The following is a 14,657-nucleotide window of genomic DNA, read 5'->3' on the forward strand; positions in this document are numbered from 1 at the left end:
TTCCACCATCAATGACCACATCACAATAATTATCTTCACACCTGCACATGGTGCAAAACAAGATCCTTATTTGATCGGGTTCATTCTCACCACTTAGTAAGACTCTTCTATTAACTAGGACTTCTCCTCTTTCAATATCTTCTAAAAATATAATATTTTGCATCTTCATTGACATGCGCAACTTTGTCCTAGTCTTCAGTTCTCATATTTGTCCTTCCTTGGTGGTGGGGACATTTAAATTCCTTATGCCCTTCTTTTGTGCAATGAAAATAGGTTCCACGAAAATGTCCTCTGCTAGATCCTTGCGCTCTTCCTCTTCCTCTCTAATCTCTATTATTTTGATGATGGAAATGATTGGAATTATTTCCTCTCTAGTTCTAATTGCTACTATTGGCCTCATCCTTCTTCTTCTAACCATCACTTTGATCTCCATAGGACTGTCCGCCAAATCTTCCACCAAAACTTCTTCCATTATTATTGTTATCAAACTTCTTGTTCAACTTTTCCTCAACTCTTAGGGAAAAGGTATGCCTCTTCAATACTTTTCATTCAGACTAGACTCAATTCCTTATGAATATTTGACCTCAACCCATTAAGGTAATGTAAAACATTCTCCTTATGAGCTTTTGCATGGCCTATAATGATGAGAATTTGGTAGAACTCTTATGTATACTCTTGAATAGATCTTCTTACTTGTCTCAACCCTTGCATTTTCTTTAGCAGATCAAGCTTGTAATCAACATGAATGAATTTTCACTTCAATTTAGCGATCATCTGATTCCATCCTATGATTTTATCCTCCCCTCTTCTAGTTCACTCCAATTGAATCTCTTGCCACCAGATCCTTGCATGACCCTTCAATTTGGATTTCACAAACTTAACCCTATTAGGATCCTCAATATCTTCATACTCAAAGTATTTCTCTAATTTATTGGTTTAATCAATTCCCTTGGGTTAAGATTTTCCAAAAATGTGGGAACCTCAAACTTAGGTTTTTTTTTTCCAATCTTGGAAATGACCCTAAAAATCCTTTCCTCTTCTAGGTTTAGAATTTCATCTTCTCCTTCTTGACCAATGTTTCCTTCTTCTTCACTTTTATCCTCACTCTCATCTCTTACAACAGGGTTCATCCCTTTGTGCACTAGTTCTTGTAATACTTATATTTATCTATGGAGGTCTCTAAAAACCCTCAGTCATAACACTTCCATCTTTCCCACCGTGTTCCCTTTGCTAAGGCATTTTCACACATTTGTTGAAACACTAGTCCAAACTACCTCACAATTAGTGATTTGTCTACACACACAACCCAAATCATGTTCTTGGTGTAAACTGCCTTACAATCGATGAGCTATCTATACACTCACGAACTCCTGCTCTGATATCACTTGATGAAGGGTGCTATGCTTAATACCACAAATACACACAAAAATAAAGAACAACACAATTTTCACAAGAACATAAAATGAGCTTCTTATTATCTCCACAAATTTAGAATTACAATTTTTTGTAATTACAATATGAAAATTTGCATGGGTGATATCTTTACAATAGTCTTCAACATAGAGCCACGAACAACTACCTAGAGCCACCTAGACATCACTACGGGCCTTCCTTATATAGGTAAAATTTTACTTTCGGAGAAGGTTCTAGAAATTAATCCTAACCTTTGATGTTGATTGAACCCCAATTAATTATTATTTTCTAATTTATTCCATAGGGTCAACCCTAACTATATTTTTAGATACCCCAACTTTTGGAGGCCATAACTTTTGCAAACAAGCTCCAATTTTCAACTATAAGTACTTTTTAGGATCCCCAACACCCAGTCTACAATGCTTAACATGTGCAAGTGCTAGTTAGCCTAGGATCGACCTTGCTTTGGAGCCTCTAAGGCCTTTAAATCTAAGCTCAAAGGTTTCATACCAAAAACCTCAATAACTTCTACGGTACATATGGTGTGACAATACAACTCTGCTGGTAGGACGATATGACTAAGATGAACCTCCACTTGTGAAATCTAAACATTCTAAGATTGTATGCAAAATAGTAAGTTTCCACAAATAATAACTCTATACTAAAATAACCCTTATTTAAAATGATAAAATAGGAATATTTTTGGGTGATGCAAGATTTCCAGTACACCTAGGATGCTCTTGCATCAAGTTTATCTTAAGGGGGTGGGGTGTTTGAGTAATAAGTTATTGTCTTATTATCCCTAATTTGTTTAAGCTAAACTTTGGGCATATAATAATTAATTCTTTTATTAACTATTATCATGCAACCTCGGTTAGTTTCCTATTAGGGCCTTGATCTCCCTTTGTAAAATGCTTTTTTGATTGAATAGAAATTTATGTTTTGCACATCAAGAATATTTCCTCTTTAATGGATCTCTAAATCCAAGCCTCAATAGCTTTGTTTCTCTTTTTGTGACAGGTGTTTGCATGCAAGTGAGTCTTGGGAGTTGTAGGTTGAGTTTTCCTCAACTTCAACAATCATGGTATGATGAGTTGGCATTTTTGGGATCATTAAAAAGTATAAGGTAGATTTGAGGCAGTGCATAGGAGGAGTCAATACGTGTTTGACTACCTTGGAAATATAATAGGTAGATCTTATGGGAGGTTGATGCGGTCATGATAAAATGAATTTTAACATTGAGATGTGTGAATTTCTTAAGGTATTTGTGTGATAGGATTGGAATTTGAATGAATAGAAAGGATTAAGTGGAATATTTTTCTCTAGTCAAATTGTTGTTAAGGAGGTATGTGATGAGAAAGAGAGAGTTCAACGTGCTAAGGTTGTGATCGAGGTATTCAACAGTAAAGAGAAGGGAGTATTTAGAGAGTAGAAAGAGCACATTGGATTTGATAAGCAAGCAATGCCACACCCATATCAGTTATCTTGTTGTTCCCTAGTAGTTGTTATGGGAAAACCCCTTAATCATGTGAACTTTAACAAGTTCTAATTATAAATCCTTTAACCAAATGGACTCGTAGAAAGGATTTTGAAATCCTTCTAAAAGGTAGATCTTAGTAAATTTAATTGTACTTATAACAAGCTACAAATCACTCCTAATTGGGTAAACCCTCATTAAGGGATATTATAGCTCTTGACAGGGTAACTTATTTACTATACTAGTGATCTTGTGGGTGTCATCTCCACCATGGTTTGAACCTTCTAACTAAGGGTTTCTACACAAAAACATGTGTCACATGTGATGGTTTTGTGGTTACTAGATATTGTTCTCCTTTATATATTTACATCAGTTATATGCTTTGTGGTTTGGAAGTTGATACTAAAGTTGTGTTGAGTTGTCATTATGCATGATGCTAAATGGTAGGAATTATTTCAAACTCCTCTCTTGAAAAGTCAATCTTGTGAATCAACTCCAAGGTTCTAGGCGATCTTGTGACCTACTGGAATCATATCAGTGAAAGATAAATGTTTTTATTCACGAGGAGGCCTTTGCTGGTTCATTTGATTTTGAATTAGATGTAGAATTTATTCGCTGCTTCAAAATTAAACACCCAAAAGAATTATGCTTTTGTATTTTTTGTTTTATTTATGAATGCAATCTAACAATTCAACTAATACAAATTCCTAAATTAACAAGGGGTTAGTAAAGAAAATAACAAGAAATTTATAGCAAATAATGTGAAAGTAAAATCCTAATGGACATAAGCTATGGAAACAACACGTCTATGAGTTAAGCTTTCAAAGAAATCAATAGGTAACTAATGAAAATAGAAGCAGTGCTTCCTTGATTCCACTGATGCAATCGTCGATGGGAAACTTAATAACCATTTGATGTTTCACTCTTGTCAAATCACAAGGCCACGAAAAGTGAAATCATGTGAGATGAAAAGTTATGCAGGAACAATTTGGTGATTTCTTCTCGAGCTAGATACGTCAACAAAATTCGTAAAACCATATCAAACATCAAAATTAACGCAATAAATTTTTGGCTCGATCACAATTCCATGAACATAAATTCACAAAAATATGAATGACACATTTAGGAAATAATCACTACACTCCAAATGCGAGCACCAAAAGCATAATATTATTGCCAAATAACAGCGGCCCTGATTACATATTACAATCTTGTATTTATAAGAAATCATCTCCTCAATTTGTGTCGAGAGTGAGAGATATATTCATGCAATAATATGCTTTTAATTTAATAAAACAAGATAATTATATACGAACTAACAATCTAACTGGTGCTTAGTAGGACTCCATCCATTATTATATTTATTAATTAGATGCATGAGCCTTTACATGTCATAAAACAAAGAAATTATGAGAGAAGAAGAAGAAGAGAGCCTTCAGTCCATGTAGGAGTGTCTGGAAGTGCCAAAACTAGAAGTTCCTCCTTCACTAGGTGTTTGTCGGAGTTAAACTACTATCAGAATGCATTTTTGATGCATAGAAAGCTCTAATTTTGGAACTAGCAGTTAATTGTTGGCGCACCTCGGAAGAAGCGCACCAGCGCACCTCTGACTTCTCTGAAAAACTTACAACACTTTGTAACCAAAAAGTGCACCAGTGCACCAGCACACCTCAAAGGTCCAAAAATACAAAAAATTCACCAAGTGTCACAATTGAAATTACATCTTCTAGGTTTCGTCCCCCTTCATACCAGAGACATGTATGGATGCTTGCTCTTGAATTTCTTAATAATCTTAGTGATTTTTATTGCATTTGGTAAATCTAAGGCATCATACTTATCTTTGACCTTTTGTTTGTAGTTATCTACCTCTATATGGGTCTCAGCAAAATCCTCGAGTTTGGTATCCAACTCTAACAAGGCTTCTTCTGTTCTAAATGCTTGCCAGATATCCTCATCACTAGAAGCTTCTTCAAAAATCCTCTTGAATTTCTCTACTACTACCTCTACTGGCATCAATTTCTCATGTGCATTATCTTTGAATATGTTGAGACATGTATCACTATAATGTTTCTCTACCTGCAAAATCTACTCTTGAGCTTGGTCCTTGAGCTGGTGGATCTTCGCATGTAATTTTTCCATTACTTTATTACTATCTGCCATCTTTTCAATCCAATCATCAATTAAATCTAACTCCTCTATTGTATATACATCTACAAGCATTCTATACCTCTGCCCCTTTATGGCCTATAGTACCTGTAAATCCTTTCCCCATGCATGTACTTCATCCATGATATTGAAATCCTGCTTCAAAATTGCTACCACTTTATTACATTTCCTGCATAGCATGTAGTAGCTTTAGATTTCCCTAGATGATCATAATGCCCTTCTCCTCAAAACTTTTCTGCCATTGCTGACAAGCATTCAAAAATGGATCCAACTGTACTCCTCCCCCATCTCTTCTCTTGAGTGCAACATTCAGAGTCTCCTTGGGGTGTTTGGGATCCAAGTGACCAACAACTTTGGCTAAATATCCTTTTAGGATTTCATTTTGCCTATGAAGTGTCATCAATTTTGTCCCTTCTTGTTCCAAACTCCTAAACACCTCCTTCATCCCCATTGTGACCATCAACTTGGCGATATCCAATGTGGGCTTTCCAAGCATAACCTCTCTAATTTGATAATCTTGTGGAGCCAAATCTTCTACATCAACATTAGGAGGAGGAATAACCACTTGTGCAAATAAATCTTGATTTTGATCATTCTTGATGAATGCTAACACTCTGGCCTCTTTTGATGGGGACGCAGGCTTTCTCAAAACCTTAATCAATTCAATCATATCCTCTTCATCAACATTGAATTGTGGCTTTTTACTTCTTATCATTTCTTTATGTAACCACCTTGGGACTCATTCCACCGAAGGCCTGCCTCTTGAGGATGAAGGAGTTTTCTTGGCCACCCCTTTTACCTTATCACTCCTTTCTGGGGTTCTTTCCCTCTGTGATGGTTCTCCCTTTGTAATTTCTATTTCAGTGGAGCTCACTGTTCTTACCTCAGTGTCCTGGGGAGCTTGTTGAGGATATTAAACCATTTTCCCTTCCCTAGACACTTCATCAATTGATATTTGTCATGGTTCTTCCTCCTGTTCATTTTGAATTTATTCTTCTTCAATACTTGGAGGCAGGGGAGTAGTAGAACCTTTATCTGTAACTAAAACTTGTAATGGGGATGAAGGAGTGATTTCTAGACACTGTAATTCTGGTGGCATTTACGTCCAATCTTCCTATTGGGGCTCATTTGTCGGGGTATCTCAGATCTTGTCTACCACCAATTTTGTCCCTATGGGCATAAAATCAAAATCTAACATCTTAAATATGTCAATACTCTCCACATCCTACTCATCAATCCATTGTTGCATTTCATCCTTTGATGTAGTTATTTGCAGAGGTTTTTCTGGGATTGATGGCATTATAATAGTGGAACTTCTTCTTCTTTCTTGTTCTGTGGCTCTTACTCGTCATGTTCTTCTATTCAAAGGTACATCATCCTCATCATCCTCCTCTTCGTCATTGTTAGGGATAGGTTCAAGGATTGATGGGATAAGAACCATTCTCTCAATCACCCTTTGCCTCTTCTTAACTAGAGTCTTGATCTTTCTTCCTTTCTTTAGGGCAAAAGGGGATACTTATTCTATTTTTTGAGGTGAAGAAACCTCTTGAATCTCAACTTCTATCTCCGCTTGACTTGGTCTAGCAGTTGGTGGAAGTTATAGGTCAATTTGAACCTATGGTGCCCCAGTATCCTTGGACCCTTGTACATTTACTTCTTCTTGCTGTGGGCATGCCGAGATTTCACCTTCCTCTGGCTCGACTCTTTGAGGAGAACTCCTCTTTCTTTTGCTCTTTCCTTTTCTCTCCTAAGGATGATAGTATCCAACTAGTCTGTCAAGTTGGTATATCATTTCAAGTTTTATTGGTGATTGAGTTGCAAAGGTAGGGATGATGACTTTCTTCCCTCTACCTTTGGTTGGGCAGGCTTTGCACAAAAAATTACTATCTTCGGTATTGGATCAAGTTTAAATGGTTTCTTAATCCAATCTTGCATCATTTTAATGATGTGCTTCGCCTGATGGTTAATATCAACATTCTCTTCTCGATTAACCTCAACATTCAAAATGGGTTGTTCTCCAATTTTATCTTCATTGAAGAAAGGGTGAAGCAACTCCCCCAAGTCTTGTTGCAATATCTACAATGGAATCTTTATTTTTAAGGCCTTTTCTACCAAATACAAAGTCATCCTACAATAATCCCTAATATGAACATTGTAGTCATTTGTGGCATTCATCCAATGGTCTTCAATAGCTTCTTCATGTGCGAATGCTTTACCTACTAGATACTGTACTCTCCCAATATTATCAAAACATGGTCATGGAGGATTGTACTCTTCCAAGGGATATTAATCCCATTCACACTCAAAAGAAGGAATATCTTGCTTCTGTTTCACTTGAAAAGGCTCTATGGTTAGAGGCCATGCCCAACATTATTTATGTTGTTTTCTAACTAGGTCGTATGTTAATGAGAGTTGTCGGGTGATCTTTAAGAGAACAAGTCTATCACTAGGATACCTTGGAAGCTTCTTTAGGTTGACCGTGGTACCATCTACCCTTAGAAATGTGAATGTTCTAAACTGAATGTAATATGCTCTGAGTACCGTTATCTGTGCCACTACATCATCTAATAACCTCTTCACATAATCTCCTTCTATGAATTTGATTATAGCAAATATCAAGGCATCATTAATAATTATGTATTCCTTGCTCTGCCCCAAGAGTGTCTTCTTCACCAATTGTGGATAGACAATATATGGCCAAGCATTAGGATCTTGCATGCTGCCTTTCTTGTGTAGCCCTAGATAGTCTGTCGCTCTTGCAGCTAATAAGTATACCAAGTAGGATGTCATGTAAAATTTCCTTTTTCTCTTTGTCACCTCCAACTATTGACACAAATTTTCACTCAAAGTAGTGGCCCAATCAATTGGCATCTTCACCATCTTGATAGTCTCAATAAAATGTACCATGAAGATATTTAGGTGTCTGGCTGCCGGCAGGCCCATTATTCTTCTCAAAAGTATGATTGAGTACCCAATATCTTCTTTCATATATCCCCTTGTCATGTCCACTTTACCAGTTGTCTTCCCTAGAGGAGTCTTCTCCATAAGATAAGAGAATTGGATGATCTCAGAAGCCTCTTCTGAGTGTTCTCTATACCATCTCTTTGTTGCCTCATAGGTCAACCTGATAAATTGATCCACCCTCAGGAGATGGAATACTTTCTCAATTTTGTTGGGTCATAGATTGAGAACGATCTCTCCTGTAACACTCTTAACAACCCTCTCTTCAGGGACAAAGTGTTTTGCAAGTGTCATAAAGAGCTTTGAAGATTGCACTGACACCGGGTGAGATGCTACATTTACTAAACCCAAATGAATCAAAGTGGAGAAAAATAGCAAATCTCTCAGTGGGTTTGTTACAAATCTTCAAGAATTCCCCCAAATATATGTGTCCTAACTTTGTATCTCTGATTTCAGAGTAATCATCATGAAACCTTGATTTCGCTGGAGGTATGCCTTGAAACTTGAAGACGACAGGTTTTCATGCCATTTTCTTGCCCAAGGAAGCCAAAGAGGATGCCATAATATTTGCAAAAAAGAACGTCCATTAGTGAAAGGTTGGAGAAAATGAATTAATTAAGCCTTAAAAATCGCTTGCACAAAACCCAAAAAGACTCAACCACTTGAAGACACAAAAAGCCTATTTTAGACCTCTAAAAGCAAAAAAAATGTACAAATAAAGGCGCAACAGGAATGTGTGCCTAATGCACTTTATTTAAAAAACATCTCACTGTAAGGTGCGCATTAGCACACCTTAACCTAGGGTTAATGCATTTTTGTTCCTTTTTCATTTTATTTGATTGTCTTAAAATGAAATTGGGTGCGCATCAATTGACCTGGACAGGTGCGGTGGTGCACACCCAATTTTGGATTCATTTGAGATGTAAAGTGTTTTGTGTTGTTTTTTCAATTTTTAGGTAGAGAGTTTGGTGTGCATCAGCGCACCTTGGGAAGTGCAGTGATGTGCACGAACCCTTTTAATGTTCTGTGTTTATGTGCTTAGGTTTTGTGGAGTGGGAGAATGCCACAGGTGGAAAGCGGAGCGAAACAAAATTGCACCTCATTGTGTGCGAAGCTGCGGACCTCGGGAGACAGTGCGAGGAAGGAAGGCACAAGGATGTAGATTTTGGAGTTGAAAGCAGATAGAATGAACAAGGTGAGGGGGAAATGAACCCCTCCCCCCTCTGCTCAAATATATTATGCAAACCTTTGGCACAACTGCACATTTTGACAATTTCCTCCTTTTCGGGTGCACTAGCACACCTCCTGTGGTGCACTTAGTGCCCCCAAAACTTCAATACTAAGCCTTTTTATTGATTTTTTGATTGATTTTGACCTTTGAGCTTTTCGACAAGACCCAGACCTAAACTAGGGGTTCGTGGAGAACTTCAAGATGACTAGGATCCCGATTTTAGGAGTCCAAAAAAACTTTGAAAAGTAGGGGGTCCCCATTTCATGATAGGAAATGGGGCATGCATTGTGGAACCATGAAAAGTTATACAAATCGATGGTTGAATTTTATATTCCCTATTTATATTCATTCACCACCCCCCACCACATATAGGAATTATAACAATTTCCATCATAGCTCTAGTCGTCTTCATGATAAGCCTAACAATTTAAGGAAAAGATCCACATTCATTGAGAGTTATATGTATGAGAAACAAAAGGAAAATGCAAACATAATGATTAATGAGTTGTAAGGAAAGATGAGGACATTGTTTGTCATAAAGAGATAACTCACTGACAAGTAAAATGAAAACCAAGATTGCATTGATCAATTATCCAAAAGTGACATGTCTAAAGAATATGAGGAAGCAATTGATAAACTAGTGGAAAAGAATCATAAGATTAAGGAAAAACTTTCAAATAAAAAAAATATATCTTGAAGGTCAGTATGTCAGGACATGTGAAGACATTGAAGGAAAAGAGCAGCTAAATATGCCAGGAAACGTGCAAAAGATTCCAAAAAAGTTGTTGAGGATGCATTAAAGGAAAGGAGTATTATTTTTCCAATTCAACTCAAGATAATTCTATCATGCATGAGCATCTTTATGCAAAAATAATGGAGAACTAGCAGATCATAAGTGAAGATGAAAGACTCGGAGAGGAGAATGAGAAATTGAAGAAGGTATTGCAAACTAAGAAACATGCAAAGGAAAACCTGAAATAGTAGAGTGAAAGCTTAATAAGCAATTGAAGAATTGAAGAAGACACAAAGACACAAGCGATCTTGTTTATGCAAGCCAAGAAACATTTGTGACTGAAGAGTTGTCTAAATCTAAATTGAAGAATCCACAACATGTTAAAAAAAAAAGTCAAAAACAATCCAAACAAAAAATCTAACAAACCTACTCATTATAAATTTGGTAACCTTGGTTGTACTACCAATCTCTATAGGAGAAAACTAGTGAATAAACCTTATTCATTTGAAGGTCATTTCTTTAATTGACATAGGTATGGTCATATTACTTATGAGTATAGATCTAGACCCAGTAGTTGATCTAGTGGTGGTAGTTTTAATGGACACTATTATACATGCAACAAATATGGACACAAGGAAGAAGAATGCACATCTAAAGTGAAATCTCCTAGGACACCATTCCAACATGTAAACTCTTATAGAATAGAGTGACAATTCAATGTTATATGATTGGCATGTGGTAATTATGGCCATCTAGCAATAAATTATAGGATGAGAACTGTGAGAGGAAATTATGGACCCTAGATGTCAACTACTATGGCTTATTTGCAAAGTCACAAGGTCGGTCACCTAGCTAGAGATTGTATATCCATGAACTGATATCCTAATTGGTCATAGGAAAAAAAAGAAAAAAAAGCTTGTGAATATCGATGAAGTCAGATGTGAGATGAAGAATACTTGGGCAAAGAAAGAAGAGCAATAGGGACAAGTCAAGTCACCTAAAATAAAGTGTCCATTCTCTTACACAGAGGATCCATCTTCAAACTAAGCACAATCTTTACTTAGGGGGAGCAGTTATAGACAAATCATTTACCGACCCCCTTCATTGAAGAGTGGTGAGATGTATTCACACATTATGGTGTAAATTCCTATCATTTTTGTTTTTTTTTATGACTTTAAGGATTGCAAATAATTTTATGGTGATCGCACTAAATATTTCATAGTGTACAACTATTTATTATCGGTCATAACCATTGATGAGTATCAACTAGTGAATATTTGTTAAACTAGTGACAAGATACTATTCCTACTATTGGGAAAGGTGTTATTTGACTATTGAAGTGTACACCATCTATTTCTCAATGATAAATAGAGGAAAGTCATTTCAATTTGCACCTTTACTTTTATATGAGTATTTGAGAGCTATCTTGAGTGATATAGAGAAATTGTTGTATTTGAATTGAGAATGTTCAAGTGAATTGCTATCAAGTTTTTGTGAACCTTAATTGGTGTATCATGAGATATTAGATTGGTTTATTATAAGATTTGTTTGATGTTCGAGTTTATTCAATTGGCAAAGAATGTTGATTTTCTTGTTTTGATTAACAATTATAAGATGCCCCAACCCATTTTCAAACTCCATGCAATCAAAGAAGTTGAGTTGATATGTTAGGTGCCTTAATGATTATCCCTATAAGAGCATTGTTGAAAAAGATGTTCAGTTCTATAACCATTGCAAAATTAAAGAACTAGGAGTTGAATCAATAAAGGAAGATGATATGTGCACATATGAGTCATTGAAAGATGAGCATAAACATCTACAAGTGTATGTCTAGATGGAAAACCCTTGCAAACCATAAAATAGTGGGGGGGGGGGCATAGAATAGTAGGGGAATAATCAGCCCATTTTTGTCTAGGTGGGCCTTACCTTCCCTATAATTTTATAGATTTTCCCATCCATAAAAAAGGGCTGAACATATGTGCTGGATATTCCAATTGAATTCCATCATGATTGGATTTGTTACATGTTGAGGAGAGTCCATGATTAGCTTACATGGCTAGATATAACACACAAAATTTCCAAAATAATAATTTAGTTACTAGTTTTTGAGTACAAGGTGAAGAATGTACATTGAGAATGGTGGTAGAAAATTTGGTTACCAAGCAAACTGAATCCATATATGATGACAAATCTATGATGATTGATGATATTAAAGACAAGGAACTTAAGTTTGCATCAATGGTGATAAGCTATAGAGTTTATCATTCAAGTCATATAAACAATATGCACAATGATGCTACATGTGCTACACATCATATTGTCAAAGATGATGTGTGTATGATGTTAGGATTAACAAGACAAAAATAACAATTACATGCAAATATATCCAATATCAAAAAAAAAATGTATAGAAGAGAATACAAGACACAAATATTTAATGTGGTTCACCCAATCCCTAGGTTACATCCACCAAACAACGAGTCCAATATTTTTATTATCTAGTGATTACAACCTGATTACAATCTGTAATCCTGTATAACTCAATACCATTGCAATAAGCTAAAATATCGTCATACACAATGAAATTCCTAACCCTGAGCCATTTTATACAAGATTTTTGTTGCTTACAAAATTAGGGCTAAAATAAATCATCCAACAAAAAAATAGCAGCTATCGCCTTTTATAATAATAAAGTTAGTTGAGCAAGGGAGTGCACCTAGGGTTCTTCCCTAGGACCCCACAAGGTGTCTGCCCCTTGAACTCATATTGGGGGTGCTTCCCCCTAACCCCCATAGAATAATATGGAGGGGAAACCACACCGAATGAAGTAGGGAGAAATTAACCTCCAAGTCTAATTGGCTCCACATAACAACAATCTGACACTTGGAGACTGATCAAACTCCACAACAATAACCTCCCACTTGGAGACTAATCATAACATTGCTTAACCTATAGCTCCCATTAGAATGTAAAACCACCCTAGACTCTATTGTTCTTTTATTATGTTCAGTCTAAACGACCAACTAAAATTGAAAAGGAGTTTAACTTCTCCCTTGTCACTACCTTTGTAAACATATCTGTTAGATTATCATTTGTATGTATCTTGTCCAACTTTAATTGTCCATCATCCAAAGCTAACTAAATGAAATAATATCACAACTATATATGTTTTTTCTTTGAATGCAAAGAAAAACTCTTGGCAAGATGAATGACACTCTGACTATCTATTTGCAGATAACTATCCCTCTATAGATGTCCCAAATTTTCCATGAAGAATTGAAGTCATATCATCTCCTTGGTTGCCTCTGTAGTAGCAATATACTCTACCTCTATATTAGATTAAGAATTCACCTTCTATAACTAGCAAATCCAACTCACTATTGTCCCACTAACAATAAATATATAACCTATAGTACTTCGCCTGGTATCAAGATTCCAAGCCAAATCTGAGTCAATATAGCCTTGTACATTAGTAGTAGAGCCTCCAAAATGTAAAATTTTATTGAACTTTCCTCTCAAATACATGAGTTACCATTTGACTACATTCCAATACTCAATTCCAAGATAAATCATGTACCTGTTAATAACTCCCACTGCATGTGCTATATCTAGCTAGTAGATACCATGACATACATTAAGCTTCCTACAACTGAAGCATAAGGTACCTTGGACACCTTATCCTCCTCTTCCTGTATCTTTGGACACATCTTCTTAGTCAATTTTAAATGATTACGCAAAGGTGTTATGACACCTTTAGCATTCTCCATGGATAAATGTTGCAACACCTTCTCAATATAATCAGTTTGTGATAATGTCAATTTTTTGTTCTTTCTATCTTTCCAAATTTTCATACCAAGGATTTGTTTTGATGCCCCCAAATCTTTCATAGTAAATTAATGTGCTAATTGTTATTTTAATCCCTTAATCTGATCCATGTTAGACCTAACTATTTGAGATTATGTGTGTTGCACACATTGCATAATATTTTTATATTGTATTATTTTATTTTATTATGTAATGTTGCACCTAGGAACACCTAGATGGACATCCAACATGTATAGATTCTAATAGAATATACTTGATGAGTTGTATTGTAATATTGTGGTAATATTTGATGTAATTATTTAATATTGGAAAAAATGATTAAATGTCTAGTATTAAATGTGGGGTCAATGGGTTAGGTAGCACATGGTTTATGTAATACCACTTGTTAGTTTTGTGGGAGCTTGCTACTATAAGAGAAACAACAAGGGTAGTTGTTATATGAGAAAGTAAAAAAGGCAAAAAAAAAAAAATTGAGCAAGAAAAGGCTTGACAAGTTAGCCAATGGAGCATTTGTGAAAGTTGGAAGCATGACATGGGATGTGTGAATTCATGCTTGATCGCATGGATTGTTTGGTTGTGATTATGACTTTGAAGGCTTCCATGGTTGTATTGCAATTGTTTTTTTGTTGAATAATACATGGTAATGGATACTTTTCGAGGTTAGGTTTTCTTCCCTTAAGGAGGGTTTCCTAGGGTATATCTTGTGGAACATTTTTGTGGGTATGTTATCTATTCTCTTGTATGTGGATTGTAATTGCATATTTTATTTCAGATCTATCATGGGTTATGTGAAAATGGTAATATTTTGTTGTTGTTGTTGTTTTAAGTTTCCTTACACTAGCTACAAGCAT

At 35.8% G+C, this 14,657-nt stretch overlaps 1 protein-coding gene across 1 annotated transcript in view; it reads right to left on the minus strand.

Moving 5' to 3' along the window:
- Positions 1-14,657, minus strand: part of LOC149539648 (uncharacterized) — a 112,884-nt gene that overhangs the window by 48,817 nt on the left and 49,410 nt on the right. The gene's annotated exons all lie outside the window — the stretch shown is intronic.

Source organism: Cupressus sempervirens, chromosome 9 (assembly GCF_028749045.1).
Source record: "Cupressus sempervirens isolate cs-2001-9-10 chromosome 9, ASM2874904v1, whole genome shotgun sequence".
NCBI lineage: Eukaryota > Viridiplantae > Streptophyta > Pinopsida > Cupressales > Cupressaceae > Cupressus > Cupressus sempervirens.